This window comes from Bombus pascuorum, chromosome 9 (assembly GCF_905332965.1).
Source record: "Bombus pascuorum chromosome 9, iyBomPasc1.1, whole genome shotgun sequence".
Taxonomy (NCBI): domain Eukaryota; kingdom Metazoa; phylum Arthropoda; class Insecta; order Hymenoptera; family Apidae; genus Bombus; species Bombus pascuorum.
In genome coordinates, this window is record NC_083496.1 from 10,335,758 (window position 1) to 10,356,911 (window position 21,154).

Here is a 21,154-nt window from a genome sequence, read left to right on the forward strand (position 1 = left end):
ATAAATTCAAGTTAGCTATTAAAGAACGATTGCTATGTACGTATTTTATTTCATATATATATATATGCGCACATGTTGCGTCGACACAATTATTTAGGTAATATTACTGATACAACTGCTACATTTCAATTTCCGTGTCTTTCAATAAAATAACATAAGACAGGCAAAGAAAACAGTGGACAGCATAGCCGGAACAAACGTTATTATTAAAAATAAGCACATTTTTAATACGAAAGAGAATACAAGTTCGAAAGTATAGTCGTATGATTTATAATTCAGAAATTAAAGAATCTGAATATAAAATATATAAAGTTTGACTATTAAGAACGCCATTTATTTTTTTATTATTGCATTTAAATTTACAAAAATCAATTTAATGTATACATCTATGATGGTTATAAATAATAAGATCACCGGAACTCCATTTATGCGATATTTAATTTCCTAATTAAAATACATATTGTCAGAAATATACAAGTGTTCAGATACTTTTGAACGATACTGTATACTGTATACCACGACCTTCGTCGTTGTATCCTTTTTCTCTGCGTTTCACCAGCCTTTATCTCTCATTCTTCGAATGCAAATCATTTATATTTGCAAAACGAAACGAAACGAAACGAAACGTGGCATTGAGAGCCCGCGAAAGAAATGAATTCTGGGATTGGTAGGGAGCGGGAGGATAGGGTTTTTGTCCTGTGAGGTCGGCCGAACATTATGATAACGTACAATGTCGCGTCGGGATTCATTGTACGCTTAGTAACAGGCCGCGTTCACTTCCTGGCCTGCTCTCTTGTCCGCGTGGAGTAAGAAACAAACAGGCTCGAGCAGAGAATAGTTCTTCTTTAAGTGTTTTGTCTATACCTCCCCTGTTCTCTTTGTTTTCGTTCATCCGCACTCCGCGTCGTGTTCTGGTCGACGGTCCTCCGGCTGGCGGATTTTGTTCCTGCCCGGAAAAGAGAAAAATACGACATTGATTCGCCACCGAAACACCACTGGCTCCAATTTCATCATGTTGCATACCACGTTGCACGTATCCGTGACTTACCCTCGATCTCTCTGTCTCCAAGTCGCGAACAAGGAGTTGAAAGGTTGTTGACCTTGCTAATTACACCCTGGATCGTTTCTGAACTCGTCGAAAACACGTCTTTATCCTCTTGATCCTTCGTTTGTTCTAGTCTCTGGCTTTATTTTCTGTTTCAATATTGAAATCAATAATAACAGAATTGTAGATGGATAGTAACTGCACTATGGATATTTGCGTTATGTTTTTATCAGTATAAGCAAAGAAATAGAGAAAAATATTTGTTTTGTCCATTAAATATTATGAATTTTATAATTGCGAATTATAAAAATACTAGGTATTTGCCATTTTTATGTAATCAAAATAAAATTGTTTTTAATATCATCGTCTATTTTCTGTGTTTATATATTGTTCATTTAATTCGTCGATGAAAACGAAATAAATAAATCATTGCGTCTTCGTCGATTTCCTTTTGTTTGGCTTAGTGGTAACGTTTCCGTAAAGTATCTTTCCATTAAACGTAGAATGTAACAAAGTAAGAATGATGTAAGACTAAATATCCACCGGGTTGAAAAAACAATGTTATTAATAGATAATGCAAGAACCGGCAGACCTTTGCACTCGCCTAATATTTTCTTGTAATTACGAGCACCTAATATCCTGCGCGTAGTAACGTATCTTCGTTACAGGGAATTCTACGTTACGCTTAGTCATACATGGTTTAACACGAGTACAACGATTTTATAGCGCCTGAACACGTATCATTACTTAAGGTGATCATTTTCAACGTTCGTATGCTTTGCGAGAATTACGCGGTTAATTTAATGCGTTCGGCGCGTCTTTGGGGGAATCTTGAATTAGCTCGCGCCCACGAAGCTAGTTACTTGATTTCGGTTACCTGATTCCGAGCAATTCCGGCTTCTCGGAAATACGCTGCGTCTCACAGCAATAAAACCATTCTAAAATTTTCCATTTCTTACATACAGTGGCTGGAGAAGCTATTTGAATACTTATCGTGGAAAATCTTTACTTGTGTAGTACGTTTATGTGTGGTTGTTATACAAGCTTCTCAAAAAAGCCAAACTCCGCTTCTCATTAATTTCTTAACTTTATTACATAAGTGCACTTACGTAAGATTAATACTTCATTCTCAGGAAACAAATAATTCCATAAGCTCATTCATCGCATGATTTTGTAACTTTTATTTACGCTTACAAATTTCTTTTAACTTTCACTAATATCAATCGTGATAGTCGTCTTGTTCTAATTGTAATGAAATTTCGAAGTTTTTTCTATATAACACACATAGTATATGGATAAAAAGTTTCTATAGACTATCAGATACTTTTGTGAGCCGTTATACTTCGTTCCTTCTCGCGTTAACCACGACACGCTATAAGAATCGGAAGTTTCTGGCTTGTTTTATAGGTACGAGGGCCGCTGTATTTATACGTGATACATACGTTTAACGTTGATTCGATTCGATTATTCTGTCGAACGGGCAGACGTTTTTTACGCGGAAGCTCTTTAGAGTCGATTGAATAAAAATCCAATCGCTTTTCGCCGTCTCCTCCCATTATAGTCTCCTTTTCCCTGCGTTCTTTTCTTTCTTTCTTTTTTTTTTTTTTTTTCAATAGTAGGAAACAAAATTCACTGGTGAAACGAATATGGCAGCCAGGCGAATTCATTTTTGTTAACGGTGCAATTACTTTCAAAATGATTGACGTCAAATAGTACGCGCTATTTGCGCGACCACGTTCGCCAGATTATATACATACAGTAGCGGACAAAAGTTTAAGACGATGATTTGTAAACCGGATTACAAACATCTTATACGCATATTGTTCTTCTATTCGGTTTGTCTCTTTGGAATAACGTAGCTGTATGTTTGACCTTCGTAACCTCAGACAGTCAGTTGTTAAATACAAACAATGTAGGAGTTACAACAGTTAGTTACCGCCTAGCACTTGGAAACAGTGGACATTAGTTTAAGACGATCTGTGTAAAACGTGAGTACGAGTACAGTTTTTGAACATTTTGATTCTGGAATGTCAAAATCATTGTTTAGTGTACCTTTTATTGCTTAAAATTCATTTAGGTAGGAACAGACTATGGGTAAATCAAAGAATTTACTTGAAAACGAAAGGGAACAAATCGTAAGGCTGCGAAAGCAAAGTAAAACCTTCACCGAAATAGCAAATATAGTGAACAGGTCAGAAACAGCTTGTAAACAAGCTTGGTATAAATTTTTAAAGACAGGCATGTATTGCGATCAACCGAAAAACGGAAGACCACGGAAAACAACACCGAAAATGGATCGCCGGATTCATCGATTGAGCGAAAAGGATCGTTTTCGTAGTGCAAATAATATTGCTGCGGAGATAAACTATGAAAACGATACACAAATTAGTGCTAGAACTGTTAGGAGAAGATTAGAAGACTTTAACTTAAGAGGACGAAAACCCCAAAAGAAACCACTGCTGAGTTCTAGGAATCGAAAAAGACGACTTGCATTTGCTAAAGCTCATAAGCATTGGACAAGTGAAGATTGGCAAAAGGTATTGTTTTCTGACGAATCGAAATTCAATCGCGTCTGTTCTGACGGGATACGGTACGTTAGACGTCGAATTGGCGAAAGTTTGAAAACACAGTGCGTTTTAAAAACTCTTAAACATGGTGGTGGCAACGTTATGGTGTGGGCGTGTTTTTCTCGAAGCGGCCCTGGTCCGATATGTCGTATCAATGGAATTATGGACCGTTTTCAATACAAGGACATACTCAAGAACACAATGTTACCTTTTGCACGCAACAATATGAGTGATGATTTTATTTTTCAAAATGATAATGATCCGAAGCACACGGCTCGGGTTGTGAAACAGTTTTTTCAAGAAGAAAATATCACCGTGCTGCCGTGGCCGTCGCAATCACCAGACATTAACCCAATCGAGAATTTGTGAAGCATCATAAAAAAGACAGTACAAGGTTATAAACCGAAAAATTTAAATGAACTTTACTCTACGATTGAAACAGCCTGGAATAATATTACGGTAGATTAATATAAAAAATTAATAGATTCTATGCCAAGAAGATGTACCGAAGGGATAAGAAATAACGGATATTGAACAAAATATTGAATTTAAACAAAAATTGTGTATATTTTTTAACCAAAAATTAATATTTTTTGTATAGTCTTAAACTTTTGACCGACGAAATATTATACAGATTTCGTTCCTTTTTTATAACTTAGCTATTGAGCAAAATATCAAAATGAAATTTTTTTTCTAAGTGTACAAACAAATGTACAATTAGTTAATACCAAAAGTAGAACACCGTATTTATATTTTTTATGGAAAGTAAATCAATTATTTATTTCTTCCATTTCGTCTTAAACTTTTGTCCGCTACTGTATTTAGCGATTGCCTGCAGTCTCTCTCTTTTTTATTTTACATTCCCTCCCACTCTGCCTCCGATTTTTTTCCCTTTCAAATATAATTGATTGACAGCGTGCAACGCTGAAATTCAATTACCGTTGATACAACGCTCGAGTACCAGTCGACTTCTGATCAATACTCGAATAGGACCGTTTTTCCGGCCGTGTTTCTCGCGAATAGAGACAGACATTGGTTAAAAAAAAAAAAAAAAAAAAAAAAAAATAAAACAGGCACAGACGCAGTGACGGATGTCGTTTCGTCGAAACGTAACCTGGATCGTTGGACCACATCATTAACCCCTTGGGGGTGGCGGATGGTTTTGTTACAATCGTTTCAGGAAATACTGGTCGATGGTGGCATATTCTTTTTTTTTCTTCCTTTTCCTTTTTTCGTGCAAAATCCAAAAGAAATTCATAATTATACGGGTTCGTTAGCGGTTACCCGGTATTCCGTTTTGAAGTTAATCGACGATGAAAGAATTTCGCTCGGGATCACGATGAGCGGGCTTAAAATACGAGCAGCTTTCGTGGCTTTGACCATTAAAAGCTGTACTGGCGATGCGGTTAACCTCAAAAAGTCTATAGTTGGGCCTTCCGTCGGCAACCCTGGGCAATTTCACTGGAGAATATGAGGAAGGATAGCGGAGGAACGAGGTCGGCGCGCGCGTAGGCATCCTCGTCCTTTTTTACTTTCTTTCTTTTCGCAGTTGCATCGAAAAGGAACGGTGTTGCGCGCGTCGTTAACGAAAGCAGGCCACGTTTCGCCGTGGATGAGGCTTGGCTTCTTAATCGCCTGACCGTCGCGTCGTTTCTTTCTACGAGTATTTTACTTTGGCATTAAAGAGGGAAGAAATTTAAATAAAAACGAAGGAAGAAATATTTTTAGGAATTTAGCTCGCTTTTTAATCGTTTCTTTCTAGTTTACTTTGTAATTGAAAAGAAGAAATTTTAATAGACAGTAAACAATATTTGAAGAATGAAACGGATCTTTTCTTTGATTTTATTCCTTTAATTAATTGGATCGTTCGTATCGAATTAATATAAAAATGCACGTTACGATACTTTGATCGAGCAAGAAGAAAGGATTTGTTGGTTCTCGCGTGTTAAACGTTACTCGCGAAAATCCTTTTCAAATACCGTCCGTGTTAATCGGATCGATCGGAGAAAAAAAAAAAAATATGGACAGGGTCATTTGGGGTCAGAGGGTACCTGAAATAACAGGAGGGCTCGTCGGATTACTCGATGTATTTGTTCAGAGGGTTCCACTCGTAAATTGTTTCTCTGGAGCTCGCGGGGGTCTGTTACCATCCTCATAGTTTTGTTTGACGAGAAGATCCTCTCCGAACAACGTGGCCTTACGTAATAACTATCGGAAAAACGGAATTCTTCAAATATTTGTAAATATCATTCTCTCTCATGCTCGACATGCATTCGTACTGCAACTCGTTCAGATTACTCATGTTACCTGATTTCAAGTGATTTCGATTCAAGCAACTTGAAACCTCTTTATCGCATGTTATTTATCCACTTGATTTGAAATATCCTTTCGTATCTCTATACTCGTCTTCATTAAAACCTCGTTCAGATTAATTTGAATTCATTTGAAAGTCCTCAGCTCACTCGATCGCTGTTTACCTGATACACTAAATACATAAGTTACAGTTTCACAATACATCTTCTGTTAGGTTCGAAATTTTACCAATTTCATCACGATTGTCGCGTCTCATTACGGTGTTAATAAAATTTCAGAAACATAAATGTTCAAATATTCTCACGAGCCACTGTATCCAACGTTCCCGGAAATTTAAATTTGATAGACCAATGCCATCTACTAAATTCCATCCTATCGTATTATCGAATAGAATACATTCAGAAAGAAGATATTTTCTAAATCCTATATCCTCTAAACGTTAAACCAGTACATTTCTACGGAGAGGTTTACCATCATCCTCTTCTTCCCACGTTTGGGCGATATCCATCCTCGGTATCATTGCACGTACGAACAATGAGCTATTACAGAGAGCGTGTAGAACATAAACATAACGTGGACCGATGAAAGTACACAAATCGTTAGGGAGAACAAGGCGTCTCGTTTAAAGTACAGATGAAACGACCTGTACCGCCTAGCTTGTACCACGATGATGCAACTGGGCACGGCGCCCTTATAGAAAACGTGGGGCACGAGGAAGAATCGAGAAGAGTATGCCTCGTGCACGACGTGCCTCTCCGCTATAGCCAGTTATACGTACATACATATATATTATACATATATACATACCGCGTATACACGACGAGTCCTAGATTCTCGGTTTCGTATCCGTGAGAGAGAAGAGAAGGAAGAAACTCGCAGCTCCGCCAGTCCCACGGAGCCTTCTCGGAGTGTCCTCAGTTATCTCGGCCAGAAGGGGGCCTCACCTCTACGATCCTCTTCTCCTGGCGGTCCCTTTCTCTCCGGGCTAGTCCTTTCGAATGCATCCATCTCGCTATACCCACCTCTTCCTTCTCGTTCACGTCGTTCGTTTTTTACCCCGTAACAACGTGTGCCCGTCCTTTTCGCATTTCAACGAACATCGTTTCCTCCTTATTACAAAACTAATCCACTCCTCCCCCTTGTTTTCCCCTCTCTTTCTATCGCTTTCTACGAATCTCGCTTTTAATTCCGCCTCTGTCAGCGTATCTTTCTTCTCGTCACGACTTTGAAGCTCGTTTTAATGTATATGTATATCCGAGTTTCGTCGATAATGAGACGAGCGTTCGTCGTTTCCTGGGGATTCTTTCTCTTCTCAGGCGGTTCGTGCTATCAACGTGAGAAAGGATTTTCATTTCTACCGATAACCATGCAAGGAACGCCTCTTACAGATTGGTCTTACAATATTCTATGTATCGTCGAGTTAGGTGGTCCCAAGTTTCGATGCTAATAGGACATTTTATATTGGGAGAGATAGGAGAAATCTGGAATTTTATCGCTTTCTTTCAGCTATCTCTGTCGTTATACGTCCCATTTAAAATATATAGATTCAAGTATATACATAGGTAACACATTATAATATATTCATGTAGCAATTATTTAAATGCTCCGGATAGAACAGCGACTTGCTGTCACAGTGATATGCATTCTACAATAAAATATCGAATTTTATCTAAACTTAGGATCATCAGACTTGATGATACATATAAGACATCATAAGACCACCTAAAAAGTATTTAGGACAAACGAATTGGAATGTTTTTAGATTTCTACGAAGTATTTTAGTATTATGCCAAGCAATACGTTTGGAATTACGAGTAAAATGGAACTATATCTGTTCAATTCCAACACCATACTCTTTCCTCCATACAAGAACGTACTGAATTTTTGGAATTGCTCTCTTACAAAAGATGAAAATTGTCACTTAACGTGTTCTTCTCCTAGCCTTCGTATATTCCGAATTCAACGTTCAGGAACTGTATATCGATATCAATATACCACATTTTTTTGCCTTTCTGTTCCTTATTGATCGAAATGGAAAAGTTTAATTAGACAGCGGACGAGTTCCAGAGGAAATTACTCGACTGGTTTTAATATCCCCTGCGTGTTCGGCGAATTCCAAAGGAGACCGGACCTAAGGTATACCTCGCGACCTGACCTCAACCTGCTCGACTGTTCGGTACTCCTGTTTCTACCGGTTTTTTTTCTTTCTTCGCCGGTGGACCAACACCAGATCTCCCTGTCAGTCCCTCGATTCCTCTTCCTCGAATCTTTCTTTTTCTCTTCTTTTCTGCATCGGAATTCATCTTTCAACTATACGTCTCCGTGTCCTTTTCGGCTACCTCGGCCCTTCTCTTTTTCCAGCTACCTTTGTTTTGCATCATCTTTCCAAAACATCATTGTACCGACAACTATTCCACGTTCCATTGACTGCTGTTTCGCCTGCTTTATTTTCGTCTACACACGAGGCGTATGAGACGATCTTAATGCTTAGTTTCAGCTTTCTTTTGTTATATTTCGTCCACTGTGGCACTCGTATTGATATGGAAAGTAGTGGAGCCATAATTTTCTCTCTATGCTGTATCGTTTTTACCGTCACTATTTATTTACTTATTCCGTACGTTATTGTTGGCTCATAAGCGATTCGCAATAATTTAGTTTACTATTTAAGTCTATGCATACGTATACTGAATTTTTACGTAGCGTAAGAGTACTCTCAGTCTATTTATATATATTGTCCATATTTCGACAAAAAATTCTCTAAACTAAAAGGATCAATATGTCTTGTCAATACAATATTGTCGATTTTGTGCAATGATGTTGGGTAACTTGAAATATTAACGGTGTTATTCATTTTCTGAGGAAATTCTAATATTTGAATGGATAATATCTATATGGTATTACATATATAATAATACAGGGTGCGCCGTTAGAATTCGGACAGAATTCAATTTGTAGTTCCCACCATATTAGAATTCAGATGTTTGTGCTGATTGACTCTGAAGTTAGTTAAATATGTCAATAAGTCTTCTATAACCTCAAAATGACAGAACTCGTTAAGCAAAACCCGGAATACGATAGAAGAGCGGCGATTATAGAAAGTCTTCGCGCCGGGAGAACGCCGGTCGAAATTATAAAATTCTTTAGCTACCCAAGATCGACGGTAATTTAATTTTGTTGTGGGCAAAACCAAATTTCCAGCAAGTGTTCACGTTTTGAGCGTTGTCTCAAGTGAGGGCGACGTCATGCCTCCGCACTTCTTCCAAAAAGGCGAAAGAATCACAAAGGAGGTTTATTTGGAGGTCCTGAAGACAGTAATAAAGCCGTGGATGGAAATTACGGCTTCTGGAAGGCCGTATTTATTTCAACAAGATGGCGCACCTGCTCACACAAGTCATCTTGTTCAAAATTGGCTCTCTGACAATGTGGACATGTTTTGGTCGAAAGATTTCTGGCCTCCTAACAGTCCCGACCTAAACCCATTGGACTATTACGTGTGGGGCGTTATCGAGAGACAAACTAATAAATGCAGGCACCCCAACGTCAACTCCCTACGAGCTGCTATCGAGTCAGAATTCGCGACAATTAAACGCGACCAGTTGAAGTCAGCGTGCTCGCGCTTTAGAGCAAGAATAGAGCAGGTCATAGAGGCAGAGGGTGGTTACATAGAATAAAAGTTCTCAGCAAGGACCCTTTAAATGAGATATAACAACATTTTCATGTGTTTTTGTGTATTGACTTAAATAAACAACTTTCTGCACAAAACTTCTTTTGTCCGGATTCTAACGGCGCACCCTGTATATATTATATAACATATATATATATATTACTACATATACTACTATATATATATCTCACCTTAAAACGTATCTCGTATTTTCAGAGAAAGTATTAGGTCGTCCGAAAAGTTTCTTCTGTTTTACAAAGAAGTAATGGATGCACAACATGTTTCGTTGTATATTATTTTATCGAATTACGTATAATCCATTTTCTTCTATCAAGATAAAGATTACAACGTTCGACAGATTTGTATAAAGTCGTTGTAAAAGACGTGTCTGTAAAAGGAAGACACTTTCCGGACAACCTAACAGGTCTATAGATGTTAAACTGGATCATAGACAATCCAAGAAAAATCTCAGTCTTCGTCGAAATTTCGTCGAAAAGAATCTTCGTTCTCATTGCAAGTGTTTCAAATTTTGTCCTAATTTGTCTAAAGCTTAGCATAATAGCGGAGAGTTCATCCTTCATCCGTTTCCTCATGTTTAGCTTTAGTTTACACGTTTACGTTAAAATCGATCGTTCCTCCGTAGGCAGCTTCTTCTAGCTCCTCTTATATTTTTGCATAGTCTGAATGAACTAAAGACATAGAAAACTTTGGTAGCTGATTGATAAAAAATCGTAGCTAACAATCTTAGAACAAACTGCTCATACATAAAACTACTCTGAAACCGATGTAGACGTACATCTGCCAATTAGGAGGTAGAGGCTCAAACTCCAATGTAAAGTCAGTAGAGTGATGACAAAACAAAAATAGCATTACGAATCCATATAGAAATTTGTAAAATAAGCTGGCGCGTGCTAGTACTTTTGTTCGTCACCGAGTGCTTGGAGAAGAAAAATCCAGCGAATGTAGAACGTAGAACGTTGAAACGTCAGAATTCGATGCGTGGAGGATAGAGTGGCGGGCATGGTTGGGATACATTCCGGCTTGACCAGCCGCAGAATCGTCAACTATGACGGAGGTTGAAGCTTATCTAGGCTGTTCCGTGGCTACGTAATGACGAAACAATGGCACGTCTTGATCGTGCATCGGATATACGTAATCGTGGCTGGTTCGGCCAGATTTCACTCAACGCCCGCTCCTTGAATATGCAATAGCTCGACATTCGTTGTTTCTGCACACGTTAAAGGTCTTGATACTCCGGCATGATTTATGCTCGTGAAACGACCAAAGTCCGCTCCGTTCGATTACGTGCGAAATATTCCTCCAGGCTCTCTTCAGACTTTTCGAATAGTTTCTCGAAATCTTCTCGCTTTTTTCTTTTTTTTTTTATTTTTTTTTTATTGTAATCCGCTTACAGTGATACTCAGCGCAGACCGTGATGAGTTAAGTTGACACGAATGAGAGTAGATCCACTGGTGTATTATTATGATATCGTATTTAGCTTATGCCGTTAAATTTGTACGGTAAAAGTAAAGAGTTCTTTCAATCTTCCGCGTTCTTCTGAGATGTTCAGCGATTTTCTGGCCAGGTTGTTGAGGCGATTCTTCAGACGTTATTGATATAACCCGGCTCTTTCTGATGATTTCTTCTTTCACCGTGGATATATCGGTTCCTTTGTTTATTTTTTCGTTCCGCAAGTACCAGTCTACTTTCAAAATGGCTCTCGACATTTTGTTTTGTCATCTCTCTACTGACATTACGTTGGAGTTTGAGGCTCTACCTCATAATTGGCAGATGCACATCTACATCGGTTTCAGAGTAGTTTTATGTATGAGAAGTTTGTTCTAAGATTGTTAGCTTTAGTTTTGTTAATCAGCCATCAAAGTTTTCTACGTCTTTCGTTTAATTGCTCTATTTTTTTTTCTTTCTTTTTTTTTGCGGACTTGCGTTTTCCTATTAAAGTCTCCTGTGCAAGTGTACTCCGAGATATGTGGTTTTAAAATTAGAATTTTGCTTTCTTAGTTTGAACGACGTCGCAGTTAGCTCGTTGTGAATGGAGAAGAGAAACATATTCAATCTTCAAGCACAGCGTGGTAGTGTAATGCGCATAAAATCTGCGAATCACGAGCTCTTTTGCTTTGCTTACCGTGGCTCTATAATGCAAGAGGTGAATCGTTTAACATGTGACGGAATTTCATGCAAACGCCGGCACGAGAGACAAGAAAGGCGTGTCTCGGAGCATACCGTACCGAAAAGGTTGAGAAACGAGTCGCACGCCATTAGGTAACACGCTAATCCGTTTGCATTAGCGGACACACACAGGCTAGTTATCGTATTTCCGCAATTTTGTATTTTAAAGTTTTTAGAAATCTTCCGCTAATTTTTCATTTTTTATTAACCTCTAAGTTTATCTTTTTTAGAGTAGAATAACACAGTTGAAGGTTTAATTATGTTGCAACATATAAAAAGTCCGATTTTTGTAAATTACGCTGTGCAATTAACTTCTTCAATTATTTTTGAGAAGCGTCAATTTTATAAGAAGAGGAAAATCCTTTAGTATTCGATCTTCCTCGTATAACACGCGCAGCATCATTTCTGGGGCTTACAGCGAAAGAAAATAGATTTTAACGATATACCTAAATTAAATAAAAATCTCACAGCGAATGGATATGCAGTAAAGTTCTATTACAGTCGAATATCGCAGTGTAAAGGTTAATAGAATGACAGTCATAACTGGACTGCGAAAGTTTATGCAGTTTCATATTTTTTACGAATATAACCCGATGAAAGCAATCTAAATAGCAATTTGTTTCATCTATTAAATATTATACCGAGGGCTTATACGAACGTTCTATTAAAAATCGGCTACTGAACGTTGATTTCTTTGATTACAAATTTTGATTACAAAATTTGTTACCTTAGAGAAGAAAGAAATAAACGCTACGAAATAATAATTTTCCAGTAGCGTATCCTTTTTTCAATATTCGCCGAATAACGAAGCATTAGCTTTATTACGTTCTCCTTAAGAACTTCAAACGCATTTTTAAATGAATTCTATTGTAAAATAAAAATCTCATCCTTAACATCGATCCTTAATATCTAATAATAGTTATTAGAGGAGAATTTTTTTTAAGTGGAGAAAAAACTAACGATACAAAATAGTACTATTCTCAGTAGTATACTCTAAATTCACCAATGCTCGTCGAATAACAGAGAGTTTGGGTCTTCTTATGTTCTCTTCGATGGCCGTCGGTATTCTTCTACGCCCACTCTTCCCATCTACCTGTCTCTTTTCGATGCTTTCCCTTCTTACGTTTTCTCTTCTTTTTCAACAGCTTGCTTTCTTCGGTCCAGTCGCCGTGGCTCGTTTTCTCATTGTCAGCGTCTGTCTCCCTGTCTCTCTCGCTTTTTCGCCGCCTCGTCGTCCTCCCGGGGCCTTCTCTGGCCGCCTGTAGCTCTCCTGAAACTTCTCGTTGCCCCTTCCATAGGAATTCTCCTTTTCTACGGTCTTCCAGGTTGCCTCGGGCTTTCCAAACTTCACCATCTTCTCTCGTGTCTGAAAGGAGGAGGCAAGGAAAGGGATCTCCTCCCCTGTTGTACTTCTTTCTCTTTTTTTTTTACTCTTTCTCGTTTCGTTTTCCTCTCCTTATTCCGCCTTGATTTCTTGACTCCTCGGATCGTCTGCTTTTCGTCCAGGCATCGCGAGAATTCTCGTTCGTTCGATCTGTTCCTCGCTTTGTTCACTAAGAGGCTCGATACGATCGATGATATTGACGATAATTTTTCTAACAGCAGTTACTGTATCATATCTTTAACAGAATCAAAGAATGTACTACGTTCTTGTACACAAGTATCGGAACAGCTGCCGTATTCGTAGAAAATTAATCCAAATTACCAAGGGAGCGATATATTGGAATTTTCTACTCGTGCAAGGTTACTATCTAATATGTATATGTGGTGGACGGTGTGATGTGTTGTTGGTTAATTCAATAACGAGACGAGTTAATTTAATTAACTATATTTACAGATATTTTAAAATGTAGAATACAAAGTTAATCGCAAGCGTTGCTCGCTTGATAATACTCGTTATAAGATTGCGCGATACTGCGGTACTGATACTAATATTCATTCGCAGGACTGACTGACTCGATACTGATATTAATTCGTGCGACTGACTGACTGGAGAACTTGGTCGTTTATTTATACTGGTCGAGAGGGGTACCTAAAGGTTTGAACTCGTCGTCACTTGTAGGTTGTACGTTTTTTTTTTTTTTTATTTTATTTTGTTTTTTTTACAATTTGTCCTTATGGACATTTGGTAAAGTGTTATATCTTATTGGTGAAAAAAAAACAAAATAAAAATAAATATAGCATTTGGGTGGCTACCCCCAGCGGGGTGCCAGCTTCGTTTTTTCTAAGTTATATCTTTTATGAGGTTGTACGTAGCAGCGAAATTGCTTTATCCAGAGTTTGTTTATTACATTATGTGCGTACTGTATTAATCCTCTGTGAAAAAACATCCATGTGAGGCATCTTCGTATCGAAACGTCCTAAAATGCATATGTCGCTACATATATTTGTAAGAATTACAGTAATATCACAGTTACGATAAATTGTACAAATGTGTCGTTCTTCGTAGGACGAGAATCGAATAACAACAAATACAGTGATAATATCAGTATCAAAATCGAACAAATGTGGAGAAAAAGCCGATGAGCTTTATCATACCAAATCGATGAGATTATTATTCTAACATCGATTATACAGATTCTTTCCAGTCCAACATTTCGAATAAGATAATAATTTTTAATAATAATATTTATAATATTATAATAATTTTTAAGATAATAATTTTAAACGTTTTAAACAATTTCTCAACAACCCGATCCCCGATTTTCTTAACTTTTCCTAAGCGTTCTAATACGTACGATTCGAGTGCTTGTTGTTCTTAAGGAACATCGATTGGCGCTCGTCGTCTTGCAAACTCACCGTAACCATTCCATCGTAATTCCGATGGAAAACGGTCTTATCTACAGCGATCGCGTCTCATCGATTCCACGGATCTGTCTTTTTCCGTGGATCGTTTCATTTCGCTTCCACCCCTTAATTTTCCTCCTCACGAGAGGAAAATGCGGTTGCACCGCGATTAAGACAAAATACAACGGATCCATCGAAGCGTGGAAATCGTCGGCTTCCAGCTTCCCTTCCTTTCCTATCGGCGCGCATCTTTCGAGCCGTCTAACGACGAAACTTGTGGTAATTGGATTTAATGAGCATTCTTTTCCTGCGTCGAGATGCCGATACACCGAGAGTCGAGCCCGTTTGGCCCCGTGCTCGTTCGATTGTGAAATACTCGAGCACGCTTTGCTTGCCACGCTCTTCTGCTTGATCCGATGTAACTAACTTGCTCGAACTTAGAATCTTCCGATATTCGTAATATACTATATACAGGATATTCCAGAGCGACTACAGCCAGGTAGATTATTCCATTGGGTCGTTCTTAAAGTAAATTTCTTTTTTTCTTTTTTTCATTTAGATGTCGTATTTTAAGAGCTAACTTTATCCTAATTTATAAGATTGTTATATCATATATTTTAACGGTTAACGTTTCAGGCTTCGTTTAGAAAAAAAAATTGTTGTAAGTGAAAAAGCAAAGCGTGCATTTTTGTCATACTTTGATCGTAAAGTATTGTTCTTGTAAGGTATTAGGTCGTCCGAAAAGTTTCTTTCGTTTTATAAGGAAATGGATGTGCAACATTTTTCGTTTTATATTATTTTATCGAATTACATATGATCCATTTTGTTCTATCGAGATAAAGATCACAACGTTTGATAAATTAGGTTTCATGTTTGTATAAAGATGCATCATTGTAAAAGACGTATTCGTGAAAGAACGACACTTTTCGGACAACCTGATAAAAACGCAGTGCAAGGAAGAAAAAGGAAAATTGTGTGTTTTGGAAGGTCAGTCGAGGCTGATGAAGATCAAATAATAAAGACATTGGCGGAAGCAAATCGTTGCATAACATCACGAAAAATTGCTGCGAATTTACATACTTTAATAAAACTGTTTTTCTTTATATATAAAAAAAAAGGTCTTTCACTCTCGCGCAGGAAACGAAATCGCTTTCCAAGCAATCCACAATTTTTCTTATTACTCGCTATTTTTCCAATCTGTGTGACGCAAGAATTTTTAATACTCGCGATAGCTGCCCGTTTGGTCGGAAGCACTGACCTGTATTTTTCTTAAATTGTCAAATAAAAACGCAGCATAGTCACGTGGAATGCTTTCAATCGAGCTAATTGTGAGTATGTCTGATATACGATAGGAGAGATAATATAGGTCGTGCCTATCTAGGCGCCAGCACAGTTTATTATTACATACTGATTGATTATATTACTGAAACTCGTAACTGTTGTAAAATTGGATATGAGCGAATTTACGACCTTGTGCATTTCGTATAACGCCTAGCGTAAATTATTAGTCTAATGCTTTACGTAAGTGATGGCGTATTGGTTCAACATGGTTAACTTTCTAACTTAGACTTTCAACAAATTTTGTATCAAAGAATTAAAATTCACATATACGTAGATACTTTACAATCTTGTATGAAAATATAATCATGCAATATAATTTATCTCAAAGCAATGTTAACGTACGAATAATTGAGAGTCTTGCCCAAGTACAGAGAAAGATAGTAACAGCAAAAATGTGTAAAACGAATTTCATTATAAAAATAGCTTTTTTTTTATTTGGATGAATTTTACAATCAATTCTCATTGAGAATTATAAGTAAATTATTCTGGCGTAGTACTATAACGTGAATAATTTTTTTTTTATTTAGATGAATTTTGCAATCAATTCTCATTGAGAATTATAAGTAAATTATTCTGGCGTGGTACTATAACGTGAATAATTTTTTTTTTTATTTAGATGAATTTTACAATCAATTCTCATTGAGAATTATAAGTAAATTATTCTGGCGTGGTACTATAACGCGAATAATTTTTTTTTTATTTAGATGAATTTTACAATCAATTCTCATTGAGAATTATAAGTAAATTGTCCTGACGTGGTACTATAACGTGAATAATAAGATTTTTCTTTATATTCGGATGAATTTTACGATCAATTCTTATTGAGAATTATAAGTAAATTATTCTGGCGTGGTACTATAACATGAATAATAAGCTGTTTTTTATTTAGATGAATTTTACAATCAATTCTCATTGAGAATAATAAGTAAATTATTCTGGCGTGGTACTATAACGTGAATAATTTTTTTTTTATTTAGATGAATTTTACAGTCAATAATCATTGAGAATTATAAGTAAACGTTTCTGGTGTGGTACTATGTCGTGCTTAATAAGTGTTTATCGTGTGTTTGATTCTAGTTGAATCTAGTGCTTAAATCCAAAGGGTAATGTCTTTTTAGCCTGCGAATCTGATCCGACGTGTCAAGTAATTGAGTAAATAGTGGGTTTTGATGGTTGTTAACTCTTATGTTATATCCATTACTGAATTTGAATATTTCTTCTTTCACTGTGGATATCTTGAGGTCGCGATGTATTATTTCGATAAGAATAGTTGTGAATATTTCGTTTGAAATTAGAATAAAATCCTAGCAAGACATAGAATATTCTATTAAAATATTCGTATCTTTAGATACATCGTAGATTCAAATATATTCTCTCCCAAATCTCTTTGTACAACGTAGCTTTCGAATCAGAAGAACCCTGATCTACTTTGGATATTTTCCTGTGTTATTACTACACCCACGTAATCATCCATAAACACCCACAACCTAATAGTCGCAATATCAATTCGAAATTACAAGCTTTAGCCTACGCAAGAAAGCACAAACGTACAGACACGACAACTCGCGAATCCTAGCTTCTAACTTCCTCTTGCCTTCGGTCGGTGCAAGTTTCGTCGTATTCTCCGCGAGTATTTCCTTAGCAAGACTCGTTCGGGTGTTCTGGTTTCCGGCCGCAAAACGGAAAAGCGTGTATCGAGCTCCGAAAGGAAACTATACCGAGAAACGGTTGAAAAAGTTTCCCTTCGCCGTCTTGCTTCTATCCGGAGCAGGCTGTTCAAGTGGATTATGTATCCGGCGGTCGTCGTATACATCTTCCGTGGAAAGTTTCAACCTAATCGCGGTTAGATTGTAGGAACGAGGCGAAGGATCCGAGGACGGAGCGGGCGAAGAATGAGCGGTCTCTCGGTACCTTGTGATTTATCGTCTTAACGCGCGTACTGATTTATTATCTCGGGAATTGACCTTAAGACGGCCGATCCTGGCCCGTCTGGTCGACGTTCATCACCGATCGGGCCTTCTCGATAATGTCGACTGCACACGGCCAAGGAAATCATTGTTCTTTTAACGAAATTACATCTATGAGGCGCGCGGCATTTAACCCCTTTGCACTCTGGCTTTATCTCGCGAACCAACAACTCACCTTTGCTCTGTAACGACTTGTAGCCATGCACTATGGCGAGGAACTAAGCTAAGGTTGGCACGTTTACCTTCTGAAATTAGCGTACAGTCTTGTTTCGTGGGTAACGCGTGTGAGAAATTGAGGGGTGTAACCCGAGTCATTGGTTTCTTTTATTTGAGGTGTCTTTTTGCGCGGTTAGGTATACACAAGGTGTTCCTTTCGAGTGGATACTTATTGAAGAGGAATTTGGTACATACAGGGTGAGGTAATAAGATAGAACAACTGGGCAGCGGGTGATTTTACGTGTAAAAATAAGTGGAAGACATAGAAGGACATGTTTTCACACGACGCCACGTTGCTGAGAAAGTGGAGTTTGAAAATTTGTCAAGTATACCTCGAATACCGGGTAACTATGAATAAATGATTCACAGGAGACTCTTACACATGAAAATAAGTAAAACGCGTTTAAATACACGTACATGATTTTCAAATTCGTTTTTCTCGAAAATGGAACATCTTATGAAAAATGTTACTCTACATTTTCTCTATTTACTTTTATTCCATTTGAAATTAGCTAAACATACTTGCCAAATCTTTAAAATCGATTTTCTCGAAAATGAAATATGAAATAAAAAATTGCCGTATCAAATTTGTTTACCGCCCCACCTTGTATAATAAATTTAAAGAGATATTTGTTACATTTAACGAACAAGGACAGAGAATTTTATTCGTTCTTATAAACTATCCAGATTTAATTTTTTATGATCCAGCTATTTCCCGTTTCCACTTTCTTCCTCGTTTCACCGCAAGGTTTTTCGGAACGGAAAGTTGAAAGTTAACGGTGCACGAGATCACGAACCGTTTAGATCGATTCGTGTAATTCATCGCAACGTGGACGTGATAGTTCGCGTGTTTGTCTCTTTTTTTTATTACCCTGACCTTGTTAAAATTTTTCAATTATATTATATTGCACGATTATATCATTCCATAATACGATTGTTCGGTTATCTTCTAATTAGGTCAGCTTGTTAAAGTCTTACTATGTACTATATACGATATATTGTACATACATGCTAACAAGTAAAGTTGTACAAATGGACTTTACGAATTACAACTGCTTGTCCCATGCAAAATAAAATCGTGTAAAAAGAAATTACATAACTTGCCACTTGGAAAATTGAGGCGAGCAACGACAGGAAATGTGAAACATCTCTCTGTTCGCGAATTCTACCGTATCTTTGTTCCAAACGAAAAAGAAAAAGAAGAAAAGAAAATTATGCGAAGGTCAAGCCTACGTTATCCTCGATATCGATAAAAACACACGATAGCAGAGAAGAAGAAAATGATCGTGATTAATTTCACGCGCGCTTACGATCTACGCTCAAGCACGTTTCTATAATTAACTGCGTTGCATTTGATTCGCTGAAACGAAACGTCCTTGCGGTCTGACTGTACCACAGGTGCCCACATAGCATAATTTACAGTAAGAAAGAAAAATTCATTCTGTACATGCGTGTTTCCTCTCGAGTGACTCGCTTTTAACAACGATATTTATCTTCGTAGAAATTGGAAAAAGTAAGTAAAGAGAGAAGAAGAAAGTAGCAGCGAAAAAGAGACATTTATTCGAGTTTGCCTACGCTTTTACAACGGATAGGAAATCTTGCGGAACGGTGATCTACCGCGAGAACTGAGATGAGATACGAGTTCGCGTTGAAATGTTGCCCTCTAAAATGAAGGCGACGTAGCCGAGCTGAATCTCGTGTATATTTCGTCATAGATTTTACTTCGAACTTCCACGGCCGAGTTACTTATACAGTCGAACTACGAACCTCAAGGGAACAGCTAAAATCTCCGAGTTATGGAGGTTCTGTCTTATCGAATTTTTCGGGTAACAGAGGCTCAACAAATGAGAAAGACTTACAGGGACTTTGTACTAGGATTAGTATTATAGTTATATAGCATTACTTCTAGTATTATTTATAGTATTAGCACATATGAAATATCTTCTTTTCGAAGTTTCAATTTGATCGATCGGTATTACTTAATTAAAAAATAATTCCATCGTATCATCGATTGTTAGTGATATTACAGAAGAAAAATTTCCTGTAAATCAGATATGCGCAATGTCAGAAAGATTTGCAATAAAACTATACGAGCCTCGTTAGTGATATTATGAACAATCAACGTGAAATTGAAAGTTTGTGGAATTTAGCATTTCAAGATGGTTAAAGGCATCGTTTTTCTTTATCTTCGAATTTATTGCAATGTCCGTTTATCCAATAGTTTAATTCCAAACAAATTTTGATAATATTGGATTAAACTTTGAAATTGTCTTCTCGTAAAAAAAAACGATCCTCAATTTTTTACGAATAGATCGTGATCACGATCGAATCGAATCGAGTTAAGTCTCGTAGCGTCGATGAACTTTCAAAATTTCACATAATACAAGGGTTTCTACAAGTGTTCGAAAACCTTCGTGAGCCACTATACATACGTTTTAATTTCTTAGGGATCTTTACAATGTGACGAAGGAGAATGAACAAAATTGCGCTCTTACCGAGTTTCCAGTTACAATGTTCCACTGTAGTTTCCAAGTTGTTCGTATCATTTGCCCGTGTCTGCAGACCTTTTGATCTGTTTGGATTTCATTTGTGGTCGCGAGGGAGAGAACCCGGAATTCTCTCGTCTAAAACGACTCGCCTCTCTCGTTTTCTCTTTTTACCCCCACCCGCCATACGCTTTCTTGACTGTTTTCTGAAAAATTCGCTACCCTTAGGCTGTCTCCTGATGACATCGTGCGCTCCGTTTCCACGATCTTCGTGTTACAGCCTTCTTCTTGTTCTTCGCATCCCTCGTGCGAGTCTCCTCCTCGACGCTAAAGAGGCAACCACGTCGTCTCTCATGAGCGCACTTCCGACCGAGCTCGAAACGCGCACTCGACCTCGTTCCGTCCTTCGTTTCTTTGAGCAAAAGATTAACGCACTACATTTATCGCGGCCAGTTTCTTGGGAAACGCCTATGCCGCGGGTAACTCGCCCCCGGTAATAACCTTCCACCTGTAATGGCCGATTTCGATCACCGACCAGCAAACCTCTACCGGGGCAGTAATTATATGCAGCTTTGTTAAAT

The 21,154-nt window shown here is 37.7% G+C and overlaps 1 protein-coding gene across 3 annotated transcripts in view; it reads left to right on the forward strand.

The window, feature by feature from the left end:
- LOC132910476 (plexin-A4) overlaps positions 1 to 21,154 on the forward strand; it is a 441,637-nt gene that overhangs the window by 2,839 nt on the left and 417,644 nt on the right. The window lies entirely within an intron of this gene.